At 44.9% G+C, this 15,573-nt stretch overlaps 1 protein-coding gene and 1 long non-coding RNA gene across 3 annotated transcripts in view; one reads left to right on the top strand and one right to left on the bottom strand.

The window, feature by feature from the left end:
* The window catches only part of HS6ST1 (heparan sulfate 6-O-sulfotransferase 1), a 185,906-nt gene that overhangs the window by 55,014 nt on the left and 115,319 nt on the right, over positions 1 to 15,573 (top strand). The window lies entirely within an intron of this gene.
* LOC114065411 lies at positions 14,523 to 15,496 on the bottom strand. Of its 2 annotated transcripts, none has more exons than XR_003572954.1 (3): positions 15,296 to 15,496; positions 14,671 to 14,822; positions 14,523 to 14,544 (listed from the first exon to the last, which is right to left on the bottom strand). It is a non-coding gene; the product is annotated as an uncharacterized LOC114065411 (long non-coding RNA). The 2 variants fall into 2 exon arrangements; XR_003572955.1 differs by having other exon boundaries at positions 15,369 to 15,496.

Below are 15,573 nucleotides of genomic sequence, written 5' to 3'. Positions count from 1 at the left end.
TGCCAACCACAAGGCAAGTGAGAGCCTTGAGTAACTGTAAAGAAGCCAAGAGTGTGGGAGATGTGCTCAACCCTGATTCCTTTGTCCTGACAGCTGTGCTAAGGTGTTACGCACGTGTACTCTGTGTGTAAGTAATTTCAAAGCCAGTAGTACTGTGCAAGAGGGAAGGTCAAGTGGACTCAGATCATCTTTTCTTTAGCTGGCTGGTTGGGTTTTTTTGTCCCCCGTTGGGCTTTGTTTCTGTTGTTCATTGTCAAGAACAACTCCGAGGGAAGGGCATTTGGCTGGCATTGAGCACTGGCGGTGCTGACCTTTTAAACTGGTAATGTCAGGCGGTGTGGTGGGATCAGCCAGCCCAGAGAGGGCTACAGAGCCTTTGCTGAGAGCTCAGCTTCACCTGTTCCACTGACCAGCAGCAGCATCTGGGAGATAGAGAAGAGTGCATGAGACACGATTTACTTGTCCTTGAGGTAAAATTATGTTTTCATGGACAGTGACAAATTCTCTGAAAGGAGGCAGCACTTTGGCTACCAAAGTGCCTGTTCACTGTGGCTGTGCCGGAGCCAGTCTGCTACTGCAGTCAGAGAGATTCTGAGAGGAAATGTTGAGGCGAATATGCAAAGTCACTGTAATTCGGTGGAACAAAGTGGCATAAATGAGGGTGTTTTTTTCTGCTGAGCATCATATAAACTCACAGTAACACACAGTTCCTGCTTTCAGAGGCCTGCAATCAAAGATCAGGGGAGAACAGGCCCAGGAGTGGAACAGTGCTGCTATGGCCGTACAGCAGGACGGGGCTCTGGGAACCCTTGTGCTTCAGGACCCAGTACACTCTCAGCTGCACAGGGCTGCATTTGTTTCTCTGGTACACTTCCTTTTCAGTCAGAGCAAACCTCTAGGTCCCCTTTTCTCATAACAAAACTATTTCCTTTGTGCAAACATGAACCTGAAAGGAAGAAAAACACTTTACCAGAAAAGTTGGTAAAATAGTGCTCAATATTTTGGGGTTTGTAAATTAAAGGTCTCTGTAATGAAGGAACACTTTCAGAACCATGCTTTGTCCTGCTCCTCAAGAAGAGGCTGCACTGAATGCAGGTGAGATCTGAAAAAGTGAAAGATTTTGGTCTTAATTCTACTGTCACCGAAGTCACAGCTACTGATTTCAGTAACAGCAGGTTTATGTCCATACTAGTTTTGTTTAAGGAAAACAAATTAAATTCCACTGCCCCAAAACTGACTCATGGTTTCAAAGACCACGATGTGTCACAGATTTGTGATGAATCTTTAGATTTTCTTCTCAGCTCCAAAAAATCCTGTTCAGTGTTTAGTAAAACAAATATTCCAGTACAGAGATATCACTTTTATTGCCAGAAAAGCTAAATTTTTTTGAGACATCTGATCACTGCTTTTCAGTTCACTAAATATGGGAATTGCCAAAATGGAACACTGAATGCTTTTGAAATGCATGTAGGGGAAAAAACTGTAATTCCATTAATGTCCAACATCAAATCAGCCCAGTTCATACAGAAACAGAAAATGAAAAATCTTTAGTGGCAGTTAAAAGGAATCAGTGTAGTTTCATTCCACACAAACCTTTTTATGAGTAATCTGAAAAAAAAAAAAAACAAAAAAAAAAACAACATATCATTTACCATATGGTTTTATTCCAGTGAAATGTCAGCTTATTCTAGAGGTGGAGAAAGTCATCAAGGCTTGTGAAATACATGTTTTGGGTGGAACTGGTTTTCGTCTTCTTTTCAGCTTGCACAAGGGTTGTTGGGGTAAGGTCTGAACAGGTCCCTCTGCCAGGTGGCCTTGCACCGAGTCCTGCATCTGTATCTGTATCTGTGTGAGATCTTGCCCAGATCAGACCCTCTTCTGCTCCATTCACCCCTGCCCACAGAGGGGAGGCAATAGTGCTGTACAAGAGGGGCACTTGGCGTAAGTGCCAAGGGATGATCTCATTTGAATCAGAGCTACAAAATTATTTGAGCAGTATTGCTCTGTCACTCCATGCCCAAGGCTTTCAACTAAACAAACCCCTGCTTAAACGCTGAAACAAGGAATTCTGCTGTCTTGCCATGGCCAGCCAAGGCCCAGGTATGCAGAAAACATTACCTTTTTTTTTCTTTATTTTATTTTCCATAGGGAATTCCTTGTAGTGGAGGATGCTAACTGGGCTTTGTGCCCTCATAGTGTAGTTGGCTGATTCTGATCTGTGTGCAAGGTCTTGTTTGTTCTCAGGCTGTGCAAATTAGGATTTTAAAAAGGCAAGAAGGAAGGAATTTAAATGGAGTATCATATTGTGTTAGTTTTGTGCTATGCTGTAATTATTAAAGTTTGAATCTAAGCTGGGGAGAAGTTCACGCTGTAGATATTTAATTTTGTCATCTCTCCATCTTACCAATAGCTTTGTCTCCTTTTTGCTCCCTTGCTGCTCCCGCTGCATCTGTGAGCCTTGGGGAGGTTGCACGATTTCTCTGGCAATGCCACCCACCTCTGGTCTTAATGCCTATTACTGTCTGGCTCTGGGTTCGTACCTAGGTGCCTCTAATACACTGCAGAAGGTGGCCAGCAACCATCCTTCTTCCTTATACCTCTGCAGCTCTAATCCTGCAGAAGTCCTTGCTTGTAAAGATAAAGGTACATTTATCCTCCTTAATGATGCAGCAAGTCTGGAGCTGTGAATCAGTGCTGAGTTATGTCAGCAGAACTGTCCAGTGACTAAAATGTTATTGCTAATAAAGACCAAGTGGTACTGAAGGAGCATCTGCACTTTACCTAGCCTAGTCTGCTCTGAAGAGTTGCTTGTGTTCATTTGTAAATTATGTTAAAATCCAGAAAAAAGCAAAGAGAATACTGGTTTAGCCAGCGTGGAGTGTCACAGAATGATGTGAGCTGGTAGTGAGGGGTGGAAGCCCTTCAAACCAGAGAGGAGAGGGTCATAGTTTGCTTGGTTGGTTTTGAAGCTCTGGCCCCAGAGGACCTAGTCCTTGTTATGCAAAATGGCCTCTTGGGAAGGCAATGCTCTTCCCTCGGGTTGGTTGGGTTTCTTTAACTTTTTCTGATTTATCTCACGGAGTAAGAGGAGCTGTTCTTCTTTTTTTTTTTTTTTTTTTTTTTTTTTTTTTTTTTTCTTTTTTCTCTTTCTCAGTATTTTGTCCTTTTGAGCTCCTTCCCTGATTTCAAGCCATTCAGAGCCTTCCTGGAGAACAGCCAGGATGCAACCTATGCTGGGATACTGCTATTCTGGGTCAGATGAAAAGTGCATCTTAACACAATGTCTCCAGTACCAGTCATAAAGCAATCTCTACAGATAACTGAAACAAGGCAGGGGTGTCTGCAGCTTCCCCTTGAGGAAACTGTCCTGGTCTTTCCTGAATTAGATGCATTTCCTACCGTATTTTGTAATTCTCAGGGGATTTTTCTTTGAATTTGCCCAGTCTGCCATCAGTGTGGCTGTCCCTTGGCAGAGCCTGCTATAGGTGGCTGTGTTTCTATATTGCCCACAGTACAAAGGATTTACTTACCATTGTTTGGGATTTGGCTCACAATCCCTTCATCTGCCCTGAGAAGGGACAAGATGGAGACCAGATGATCCTCCTCTGTCCACAGGAGGGCTGGATGAACACAATGAGAGTTGGTGGCCGTTTTTTTTTCACAAGAATGATTTAGTTTGGGCTGACAGAGAGGTTATGAGGAAGTTTTGTTTAAAAGCAATGGCAAAAAATCATAGTGAGTTCTGGCAGGAATCCAGAGGCGAAAATGAAAGACTCTGGAAAAGAAGACGTTGGGGAGCAATAGTATGATCATGTGGTTGTTGGAAATGTCCATCCCTGATTTAGGGATAGAAAGCAGAAAGGTAGATTTAGCTGAAGTGAAGATGTGTGTAGTTGAGGTTAATAAAAGGCATGCTTTTTACCTGTTTATGTTGTTTGCAACAGAAATGTAGGTTATTGTGAGTTACTGAGCTAGTGGAAGTGAGTGCTGGCTGCTCCCCTACAAAGTCTTTGTTAAGAATTAATATTTCCGTCATACAATAGGATGAAAGAATAAGTTTATATTATATTAAATAAATGTCATTGTAACAGGAGCCTCAATAAGAAAAAAAAAAAAAAGCCACAGTGCAAAATAAAGATTTTTGAAGATTATCATATTCCTGTCTTTTTTCCTTTCCTCCTAAAGCAGTATTTTTTTCCCTGATGCTTATCTGCTCTTGCAGTTTGCTCCAGGCTTAGCACAGCTAAGAATTAATGGGCTCAACAGGACTCAAGTTCCTAAAACTGCTTAACCAAAGTCAATGAGATCTGAAGGCAAAGTCGGGCCTTTGTGTGCCCAAGCCACCTGTGTGAGTCTGTGCACAAACAGCTGTAGGTGGGCAGCCTCTGAGAGCCTTGCAGGTGGAGATGTGTCCCATCCATAGCACACTAAGGGTTTGGTTTGAATTCTCTGCTTTTTGTGTCAACTCATCTGCATGCATCACGCTGCTGCCAAGCCAGCACACAGCAAAAAGGCAGCACTGGAGTAGAATTAATTTGGTAAACTTTGCTCACTTCAAATAAAGATCGGGTCTGATTTGTTTTGGGTGCTCTTTGCTGCTATCATCAAGCTAACTGTAATTGCAACTAATTTGTTCCTTTTTTTTTTTTTTTTCATGTTTCCCTGATGTCTTCTGCCCTGCCCTTGTTTCCCCGTTGGACGTGGTTTAGGTAAGTGTATGTGCTCTAAAGGAGTTTTGGTTTGTTCTGGGACTTTTTTATCCCTCCCTCTCCCCTTCTGTGCGTCACAGCATTTTTGACTGTTTCTCCTGCAATTAGGAAGCGCATTTTGCCATCTGTCACATTATTGCTCCATGGGCTGAGCTGTGAGGCTGCACCCTCCGGGTGCCTTCAGCTCCAGGGTTGGGAAGGAGGGTGACTCACAGGCTCTCTGTGACACTGCCATCCTTTGGCCTCCAGATCACCCCGTTTGGTGATTCCTCCCCAGGGAGGGGGAGCTCCCTGCTGGGGCCAGGACAGTGTCTGGGTAGAACACTGTGCTGGTTTAAAAGTCAAGAGGCAGGAGAAATGAACTCAGCTCAAGAGAGATTACAAGTCAGAGTTACAATTTACTGAAAGGGTTACAATAAATACAGTGATACAGAGAAAACTGGTTTTAACCCCCAAAGACAGAAGTATAACCCAGCACCCTGGAACAAGAACAGAACAGCCCCTGTGCTGAGCACCACGTGCCCCCCCCGGCTGCAAAGTAAAAGGAAAGGAAAAGCTGTTGGTCTGGGTGATGGTCACAGTGCTGCTGAAGTAATGATCACAGTCCTGTCAGGAGTGGCAGTTGCAGTCCTGGGGGAGTTCTGGTCCTCCTCCCGGTCCGAGTGGGACCAGAAGTCCCAAAACCCCACAATTATATATGCTCAGGTTGGGATGTCCAGCACCTCTCCCAGGACAGGGAGTTTCACAATTGGTGATTTAACTCCGTGAGTCGTGGGATGTTTTTGGAGTTTTTAATGGTGTAGATGTTGCAGCTGCCTATTGTGCCAGTCCAGTATGGCCCATTAGGCAGAGATGCCCCCTCAGGCTGGGAGTGAAGGTGCTATTACCACCCCGGAGGGGAGTTATCACAGCTGAATCATGGGTGTGAAGAAAAAGAAACACTCCTTGGAGAGTTCTTTAACTCCCAGCTTGTAGCCTGAGGTGTCAGGTGTGCTCTGGGCAGCTGCTGCAAATGATCCATTATTAACAGTCCATCAGAAACGACACAGAGGGTGTAGAATACACAGTTTTGGTTATACCCACATAGTGATAAACTGGTGCCAGCCCCTGTAACAACACTCACAGTAATATGGAAGTGATACCATGCAGGGCTGGCACACCTTACAGCTCATGAGAAAAGCCTCTTGATGTTACCTAAGTGACTGCTGAGTGAAAGACACATTCTTCTACCTAGAATTCCACTTTTGTCATTTGTTTTCCTCTTTTTTGGGGGCCTACAATGCAAAGAGACAGTTGTTTAGTATGGGACCTTCACATGGATTCAGACTCTACAGCACCTGCAAGCTCGGTTGGAGCCAGAGATTTTTTTGAATTCTCCAAAAACTTAACTCTTAAAAATAAAAAGAGGTTCATGAAGCCTTCCCTGAAGGGCTGCTTGAAAATCTTACTGTTTTAGACCGTGTATTCATATACTTTTGAAGAGATAAATCCATATCACCATAAATGCAGACAGAAATCCTTTACCTATTGAGCAGTAGGGCTACTATCATCTGATAATGACTCTAAACCATTATTATACATAGCCATTACTTTTTAAATTCAAAATGAGGTATTTTTTGTTTTAAACCAATCTAGACATAGAGAATATGCTGGCATCTATTGAGGGTGTTAATGGATGTGACTGAGGCAATCGAAGCACTTGCCATGATGGGGGCACTGACTTAGGTACTTTTAATCTACTGGCAAGAGCAGCTTTAATTGTGATCACTGTGTGAGTTTTTAATGGAATTTTTTTGTAAGGAAAAATACAGAATGTAGAGGCACTGGCATTCCAGGAGAGCATTTTACTCTTGCACGATGTAATAGAGTAGTTACTGCCTTCCCTGAACCACAGTGGATTTCCACTGTGGCAAATGAGGCCCAATTTGAATTGCAGAATAAGGATGCATGAACTGACTTTGCTTCATGAGTATTTATGTGTGAGAAATACCGCTTTGCATGCAGCTATACAAAGCCTGCATGCATAATGTGGGATCCCATATGCTGAAGTATAGAGGGCAGCCTTCTTGGTAGATTTCTTATGTAGGAAACAGATACTTTGGGGATTTACCATTGCGATCTTTGTGGACAGCAGAGCTGGGCAGTCACCCTGCTAACTTCTGGGAGGCTGCAGGGTGGGGAAGGAAGAACTGAAAAGGAAAATACTCCCCTAGGCCAGGCTCCTGACTGTAAACCTTGTCTCTGAGCAAACCAGGACAGACCAGCCTAGAATTCCTGTTGCAGAAATCCCAGCCCATCAGCAGTGGCTGCTCACAGTCACAGATGGCCAGGCTGGAGCCAGCAAGGTGCTTCCTGTGCCTGCTGACGTGTCCTGTGTGCCTGTGCCCACGTGGGCACAAGGCTGAGGCAGGAGGGGAGTGGAGGGATGCTCTGCTCCAGAGCCCATGGCCTCTTGCAAGGGGCAAATGGGATACTCTGCCTCTCTGTACCACTGTTTCCACTGAGAAACCAAATATGAGCTGACTGCAGAGGAGCAAGTGACTCTCAGCAGCTCTCTGAGCATTGCCACAGCTCTTTTCAGAGATAGTTGTTCCAACTGAAGAGTTTCCTGCAGAAGGCGGAGCAGTAACCACATCTGTCCCGCTGTGCTCAGAGAAACAGCAGAAGCAGAAGGGCTTTGTCTTCTTCATATCAAGTTTGCCAGCTGGGCCCCAGCACAAACACTGATGCATGGAAAAATATATCACTAACCACGTGCATTTGCACTGTACCTCTGCAGGGGCCTTACTGGCTTCAGCAAAGCCAAGTGCTGTGTCACACACCATTGTGGCATTTTCTGCCCAGGTAGTGGCAGCAGATTCTGCTTATTTGTCTCAGCTGTCCCACTCCCACAGTTCCCCGTTCCCCAGCTGCAGCCGAGGTGACACAGCATGTTGAATTTGTGTCCCCACATTTTCTTGCATCATTAAACAAACAATATTTCGTTACCTGGACTTTCTCGACAGCTCCAACTTACTACCTGTTGTTGTATACTCTTTTGGAAGGCCTCTTTGTCTCTCAGAAGCTGCCTTGCAGGGAGGGAGTGGGGGTGACTGTGGTTTGGCTATTTGTGAGCATGTGGAGAGAAGGGGGATCCAGCACAGCCAGCTTCTGTCATTTGAAACACTCTGTTCTGTGGCAGCCACACTGAATATCCGTGGTGTATCAACAGCTCTAGGAGTCACTGCCAGGGAGAAAGGAAAAAAAGATCCTGTGGATAGGGTGGTTGGGAAGAGTAGAAGATACTCTAGGTTATTAAAGAATAGATATTCCTTTTAGGAGAACTGAACCATCCTATTCCTGCCTGTCCCTTGTGTGGAGCTGGGTGCCAGTCTGGCCAGAATAAAGAGGTCATCAGCCATGCTGCTGATGTCAGAGCAGTTGTGCCTAAGCCCATTGTGGGGCCTCCTGGCCCTGCTCAGAGTTGGAGTGACGAAGGGAAGGCACATTTGGGCAGGAGACAGCTCTGAAGGGGGCTGTGCATCATTTGTACTGTAGTAGTTCTGAAAAGTCTTGGTTCTTTTAGCTCCTGTGTTGGGCTAGCTTCAAACCAAACCACGTGATTAATGACTGCCTCAGCTTAAACTTGTCATCTCATGCGAGGAGCAGACAAACAGGCAAGGGCTGGGATGGAGGAGGAGGGATAATGTGCAGACCATCCCCTGACAACACCAGCAACTGCTGTCATCTCAACCACTGCAGCCTCTGCTGCTGCTGCTGCGAGGGGCTGGTGTTGCACGTTCTAGTGCTGGGGAAACATGACCCGAGAATGAATGGTCTGAAATTTCAGCCATGGAACTTGTGCTTGTACTAGAAAAAGCTGTGAACTTAGGCACTGGAATAGGTTCCTAGAGGGGATGTGGGGGAATTTATTTAGAGTTTATGGACCATCTGGGAAAATATGCTACCAATAAAGTTTTAGGTAGAGTTGAATCTGTCTTGTTAGCAGGGTCTCTTTGGGGTCTTTAAGCACTGTTCTGGTGAACTTCATCAGTTATGATCTGAATCCATCTCTTTGTTTTGTTTTGAATTTTTGCAGAGCAAGGAGAAATGTCAGACATCTGCTTAGCATAAAACACCTTTCCAGGGTCTCCAAGACTCCAGCTTACCTGACAGAATAGAAAGCAGGATTATGTTATTAGCACGTTACCTCTTCTTTAAAACCTTCTCATGTAATTTCCCCACTGTTGCACGAGTCCTTCTGTGGATTAACATGGCACAGAGTTGATAAGTGGTGCAAAGGAAACCAAGATTTCAGGACCCGTCTTTCACTTCAAGTGCCACATATTTAGTGTGAGAGACGTTTTGCTTTGCAATTAGGCAGCATGCTTATGTACTCTAATCTGCAGCAATTTTTGCTCTATTAATAACCTATTAGTAGCCTGCAGTGAATTCTCTGTACATCACTGCTTCACAAATTATTGAACTTCCTCTTACAAGTTTATATGAACTAAAACAAATTGTAGCAAAAAGGGTGACGGAGATTGCTGGTACGGAACAGGTAAAATCTGACCTCAAGATCACAAATTGAAAAATATAGATGCTGAATGTGTCCTGTTTCAGGCTTTGGTACTTTCCACCTCCCTGTGCAGTCATGCAAAGAGCACACACTCCAGTTTGGGTCACCAGTGCCCGCAACAGGCAGGTAAATCACAGCCCGAGGTATTGCTTGTCATTCCAGCTACACTGCAAATCTCATGGCCTTTGGAGCCCAGGTGCTGTTAAATACCTTGCCCTGACTTTTATAAATGGTGTGCAAAAAAGAGACAGAGATGATGGTACCTCTGCTACTGATTGCACTGTCATTGTGGGTCATTAATCTCTGCCTAGCTCTGAGCCTTCCAAATAAGCACTCTGCCATTGCTCTGCACCTGCCACAGCTGTACCTGCACCTCTGCATCTGTGGGATCCAGGCTGGCTCTGCAGACCTGGAAGCCGGGGGAACATGGGGCTCCTGGCAGTCATTATGTGAGCAGGGTCCACGAATGTGTCTGTCCACCTGGGGACATTTAGCTGCAATTGTCCAAAGAGATGGGTTTCTACAGAGTGACTTTCCATGATAAGCTCTTGTGTTTTTCAGCTGGGGCAGTCACTGATTTTTGTGCTATGAAAGCGTTTCTTAGGCTGACAGTCTGGGGCTTGCGTGTTCAGACTGCTGTCAGGTCTAGGTGCACAGGAAGATCTTTACTTGGAGCTGTGTGGTTACATCAGCTCTGCCTGGGCAGCAGCTTGGTCCCAGCACCCATGGTCCCCTGGGACTGTGCTGCTGGCAGACGCTGTGAACTGGGTTGTTCCATAATTTAGAAGACAGCCCAGGGCATCTTGTAGACCTGGCACAGATCCCACGAGCTGAGGGTGTTGCTTACAGTCAGGCCACGGGCTGTTCCTTGGACGCTCTGGCCACAGAGATTTTGGCAGCAACACTCCCAGGTTCCTGCAGAACATGTTACCTGACCCTTGAAGGAGTGCAGGCTTACCCTCCAGCCTCTGTTTTGAGTAAGTCACAGAGGCAGGTGAGTGCGGTCCCCACTTCCTCCAGGACACCTTGCCAGGCCCTGGTGGCTGTGTTGACTCTCCCACAAGACCTGTGCTGGGAAGGGGAGAAGGATACACACAGGATGGTGAAATAAGTAGGGCAGGGCTGGTGACTACACACCCACAGTCCAGCTTGGAATACGACTGTGGGTGCAGAGAGTGATCAGAGGAAGGTAGTTTGTTGGAACAGAGTCAGCTGAAAATTTGAGCCAATGTCTCCTTTCAGTAGCTCCTTCTGTGTCTCAGTATCACTACTTTTTATTAGTTCCCCGGTATATTTTATTTTCCTATAGTTTTTTCTCTGTTTTTAGAGAAAGAGCTCGATTTATTTTGAAGTGCTGAAATACCATTTGTTCTGTTTCTGTTACTTTGAGCACCAGATTTGTCCTTCCTACACTCCCACGTAATCTTTTCTTCCTGTAGAGAGACGGCCTGAGTGTTTGAGGCAGGTCCAAATGCAAAATCAATAAAAGCTCATTGCTGTACATGTCATGGTATTAGAGCTCAGCAAGTGAGGCTCTGGTGGGCAGGATGTTGCCTCCAGCCCCTTATCAGGCAGTGACCACACTCTGGGCTTTGCAGCCCTGACACAGAGGGAGAAGTTGTTCTGCTGGTGCTAAGCAGCAATGGAATTAACATTGCTCTGTAATTTAGATGTGCTACCAGCAAGCCACAATAGTGACTCCTTTCCTTCTGAAAATCAAACAGAGCAGGCTTTGGAAACCTCTTCTGCAGGGATCTTACTCATTGACTATGAGACAGGGTATCTGAAGAGATTGTCCATTAATTATTATTGTTATTAATGAACATGTATGTTACCTCTTGACATTCTTCTTTACTGAGTACTTGGGATTTGTGGGTTCTTTTCTCCTTTAACCTTCCAGTTTCTTTTAGAAAAGTAATGTAAAAGAGAGACTTGCTTGTGTTAGGATTTTTTTTCTATTCCTTAATTCTGCAGATGTTATTCTTGAGTCATCTATCACTCCTAAGAGATGAATTTTGAAGGTTGTGAACTTTGCAGCTTACTGGGAAATCCTCTTCTGTAGCCAACCGAGTCAGGATTTATTATCTTTTCCGCAGTTCTTTCTGGAAAGGGAAAATACATACATTTGGTGGGCAAACTGGTTCTGGGCAATAAGAACAGGAAGTTTAAAAAATTAAAACAGACATAGAAGGCACTGCAGCATCAAGGCTGTATTTTAGATGAAGTAGTTTCTGTCTTTTATTTTATCTTCAATTCCTGACACGCAAATGGAATTTTTACGTATTCAATGATGCTTTTGCATTTGGGAGTCTGGGTTTTGATGTTTGGGACGTTCTTCCCAAGAAATAGGCCAGTAACACCAGCTTCCAGCACCCACAGTGCCCGAGGCATTCCTCATGACCAGCATTTCAGACACTCTGCCCCAGCTGGAGATCTGGGGGGATAACGTGGTGCCTAGAAAATGGTGCATAAAGAATGAACCTCGATTGCACAACAGAAGTTGAATAAAGAGGGTAGGGGGAGGTGGTTTTATGACACCATCTGCCTCTCTGATCTGGAGCCACAGTGTAAAACCGCGGCTCAAGCTCTTTACTCTAAGTTAACAAAAGCCTTTAAATAGGGTAACTAATGGGTCAAACGTATCTTCACTTGTAAGGTTAAGACCCACAAGTCATCATTTGTAAGAAAGTGAGGGGTGGATTGGTCGCTGGAGAGGAAAGACATTAAATTAAATGTGGTGAAGCAGCCACATGGGACCCCTTAATAGTTTCTGAGTATTATTTTTTCTTAATGAAATGCAGCTTAATGCAATCCCACCCTCCTAGCCTGACAAACACCGACTCTGGCCTGCTGAAGGTTGTCATGCCACTGCTGCCTTTTAAATGATACTGTGCTGCTTTCTTGTCACTTACAGCCCCTGGTTTTTGACGTAAACAAGGGAGTATGTCAGTGGGAAGCTGGGACTGTCAGACCTTTCAGTTTTGCTTTTCACCTCGTTGCTTGCTTACAACAAAAAGTAAGATATATTTAAGCGGGGGTTGTACAGAGACCCAGTGATGCATTAAAACCAGGCAGCAAAAGTGGGGGGGAAAACAGCTGCGGAATATGAAATATGAATGGGCATCTGAGCCTCTGGAGGTCACACTTGAATAGGCAGTGTTGTATGAGGTGGATCCAGTGAGCCTCAGCCCTGGGTTCATCTGCTGGTCAGGACTCAGAGGATGCGTTGCTTTTTTGGGAGCAGTGAGTAGAAGTGGGTCAAATGCAGGCACCTGATTCATATTAAGAGCCATTAGAGGAAGGCTGAAAGAACTTGGATCTTAAACATGTCTTTTTAGCAAAACCAAAGGCCACAAACCATCCTTATAATTTTAGAGTGTGTGTTTAAACACAGCCAGAGCAACACTGTTACTGACCATTCCTCAGCAGCATCCTCATGGATGAAATGCTGGGCTCTCTCCTCTAATAGCTCGAGCTTCTTAGGAAGGGAGTTTAGTATGGATTTCTGTAGCCTCCCATCCTTCACCATTCTTCACTTTCTGTGCAGGAACTGTCATTTTTCCTGCTTTCAGTTTGGTGGGGAAGGAATGATCCTCCTCCTCAGACCTAGGTATGAATTGGACTAGAGACTCCTGCAAACAGCTCATCCCAGAAGAACCTGTCTACCATGTGGGGAACGCTTACATGTTAGTTTTAATGTTTCTAGGTCTCACAGATGTTGCAAAATAGATTTCTGCAAGTTGGCTCTTCCTTTGGTGCCTTCAGCATCTGTTAATTCTGTGCCTGGTGGCTGTTCCTCCTGTTGCTTGGGCTAATTGCTCAAAGATCCAAATATGTGCATCTCCTCTCCTTTTCTTCCTTCACACCAGTGAAGCACACTTGCTTCTGGGGTCTCTTTGGTATTTCTGGTCTCCAAGGCAGTGTCAGGTGGAGCCCTCGCTCTGCCTCATGGCTCTCTGCAGAAAGCTGGCAGAGGAACTGCCCCGTTCTTCGGGCAGAGCAGTCTGCTGTGTGTCACACACAGAGCACTCGTTTGATAACCCAACAGGCAAGGAGGGCAGAGGATTTATTATCACCATGCTTTGCTTCTTGGTGCCAAGGCACAGAATTGAAATGGTTTGTCAAATGTCTGCAGCGTTGAGGTTTTCTGCCTTTCTTTGTTTTTTTTTCTCTCTGTCTTTTATTTCACTGAGTGATTATTGTTTTGAGATAAAAAAGGTTTTAGTTCTGGCCAACAAGTTTTTAGCTTTTGTCTTCCTCTTAGAAGTATTTGGAGAGGAGACAGTATCTAATAGTGTTACTGAGATAGGAGCTGAGCTCAGTAGGAACACCAGGGAAGTTGGTTGGAACTGAGAAGCGGCAGGAAAAGAAAACTAGAGGTGATAAACATAGACTGAAAGATTTCTTGTTATCATGTAAGTATGTGTGGAAGAAGGTCAAAAAATCTGTCACCTCAAAGTAAATGTGCTTGGAAGTGAATGTAACCAATGTATCCCGCTACATCAGTATCCGTAGTGTCCCTCCTGCTGTCGTTTTCCGGGTTTGCTTTGATGTTATATTAATTCTGCAGATACAAAATGAATATATTTACCTGGGTGAGTTCCTTACTGTAAGTTAATGTTTGTTAACTATGGTAAGGATAGTCCTCCAACAATAAATGTAGAGAGCACTCACAAACCTATGAGATGGATGGTGAGATCTAAAATGACTCTGTTGCCCTGCTGTGTGTGCAGCTATTGCCTGGCTTTAATGCTGGAGTGAACGGCTCGAAGTCTTCCCTTCCTTAAGGGCTTTGCTAATCAACGTAATCTGCTTTATGCAACAGGACTGGAAGTCTAATTGATGTGTCTGTATAAAAGAAGACCCTGATAGTGGAACAGAATTTCATACCCTAGTTGGCATCTCAACAAAGAGGCGTGAGAGTGACCGGACGTGAAGTCAGAGTTACCCTTATACCCCACGATGGTGGTTCTCAAAGCAGGACCTGGTGGTGGTGGGGATGCTCACAGTGCCCAGCCTACTGCTTCTGCAGGCAGCAAAGCTGGCCAAGCTGGCGCTGCTGCAGCCTAAAAACTGTCTGGGGAGACACAGAGGATGCTGTACTCCAGCACAATCCCTTTGAAAACTTCTCAGAAAGGTAAATCCCACTTGTTGAAAGACTTGGCATCTGCTGTGATGAAAAGACGGGTGTCAGTGCCTGAGCAGTGACACGGGTCAGCACGTGTGTAGCACTTCAGGTTTCGTACGGAGCAGAATCAACGTGCTGAGGGCCTGTGCCTGGAACCCAGCAGAGAGGAGCAGAACTGGTTCAGAGCTTTTTGTAAAGGTGGTTCCCTAGGGGACAGTTCCCCCCCCCTCCACTGCCCCAAACTACTGCTGTAAGGCTTTTGTCTCTTCTCCCACCTGCAAGAGTCCTTGCAACAGCTGCAGAATGTGGATTTCCATATCCCACCATCAGACTCAGCTGTGTCCTGGAGAGATCCATCTCCATATTTTTCCTCAGGGGAAGCTGATTCTTTGATTGCACATGCTGTCCCACCCAGGGCTGGCTCTGGCTAGGGACATTAGTAATAAATAGTGTCTCCAGAGGGGCCTTTCAAGCTGGGACCACTCTGTTTGGTCCCATTTTGGCAACGGAAAGGTGAAAGGCCAGGGAATTCATCCATTTAAGGATTCTCTTAGGAAAGATAATATATTGTGTAATTAAATAACTGCCCCCACAAGGTTTTCAGGGGTAACAAGCTGTGCTCAAAATTAAACTCCAGTATGCTGCAATCACACTACAGCCTGCTTAAGGCAGGTGAAAGTCCTTGAGGTTATGGAGAGGGAATGACTCTGTAATTCTGGCCCCTTCTTTCTGAGTGTCAGTGGAAGTTGGTTGCCCAAGTGCGGTCATAACTGGGTTCGTGTGCAAACCCCATCTTAAACCTTTGAACTTGTTTTAAGCTAATCCATTTGTGCTTAATTCACAAACAGCTGGTCGATTTAAAGGGATTTTCATAGTGGAGTAAACAAGAGGAACATTTACACAGGGAGTAAACTATCCCGCTGTAAATTCCCTTTGCAATTGTTATAGCTATTTGTTTGTATTAGATCTTAACTTCCTCAGTGCAAAGCTAATCCTTCTTGATCCTGTAGTGAAGTCATGATCCTGTGTTTGATGTCACCATCTGTTGCCATAGAAGCAACCGTGATGTTGCAAATTAAACTTTATGACTTCATGGCAAGATAAAAGCACATCTTCAGCTGCTTGCAAAAGGGGTTAGGAATATTTCCATGAAGCGTATGGAAAATATGCCAGTTTAC

The sequence above is a fragment of the Empidonax traillii genome, unplaced genomic scaffold (assembly GCF_003031625.1).
Source record: "Empidonax traillii isolate 1590-97213 ecotype Southwest subspecies unplaced genomic scaffold, ASM303162v1 scaffold657:size717538, whole genome shotgun sequence".
NCBI classification, from domain to species: domain Eukaryota; kingdom Metazoa; phylum Chordata; class Aves; order Passeriformes; family Tyrannidae; genus Empidonax; species Empidonax traillii.
The sequence above is the reverse complement of the archived record's forward strand: the minus strand, read 5'-3'. Positions and strand labels throughout refer to the sequence as shown.